We start from the raw sequence: 780 nt of genomic DNA on the forward strand, positions 1-780 counted from the left end.
TTTGTGTTCTCCATTCTTTAAGCACCGGCACCGTTTCAAAAGTACCGATTTGGCACCGGTATCGGATAAAACCTAAACGATACCCATCCCTACTTGGCACATACCTGCAGTTTCCCAAACCTGATGGTTATTTTTTTCTTTAAAAAATGTTTTTGAACCCTGACTTTGTTTTGGACATTATCTTATCTTTAAGCCTAGATTTGATGTGATTAGATGTATTGCTGTTCATTGGTTGGATGCCCATGCATCCATAGCTATAATGAACGTTGTGCAATTTGGTTATGAACAATGTGATGGTGTAAGAAACAGTTTGCTTGAGTTCTGCAAATACTTGTAATCGTGGCTGTTCATTATTATTTTTCTAGCAAAGCTTCTGGTGCACAAGTCACTGACTGTGCTGGGGTGAAAAATTCTCTGCATTTCTGTGTATCAACTACAGAACATTTAATTCTTGTTATGTACGCCTGCTAGCTATTTCTGTGGCCAAATATGTGTCTGGTTGCATCTCTGACCACAGCCAGCAGAGATGTCATAATGTAGTATTGATTTAGCTACAACCGTATACATCACTGTTATAAAAGTCTCCTCTGCTAAACCTTTATTGATTTTTTTTTGGGGGGGGGTATTATTCTTTTGCTTTGCTTGCCTTGTTTTACACTCTTTGTAAATTACTTTAACTGTGTGAGACTTGTGTCTCGTTGATTCCTTACCTTAAATATTAAAAGACTGCTGTCTGGAAATGTGTGGCTCCAAATACTCCTGTGTAGTGTTTTGAAAATT

This window comes from Pundamilia nyererei, unplaced genomic scaffold (assembly GCF_000239375.1).
Source record: "Pundamilia nyererei isolate P.nyererei 1_Seehausen unplaced genomic scaffold, PunNye1.0 scaffold00141, whole genome shotgun sequence".
In the NCBI taxonomy this organism is placed as follows: Eukaryota; Metazoa; Chordata; class Actinopteri; order Cichliformes; family Cichlidae; genus Pundamilia; species Pundamilia nyererei.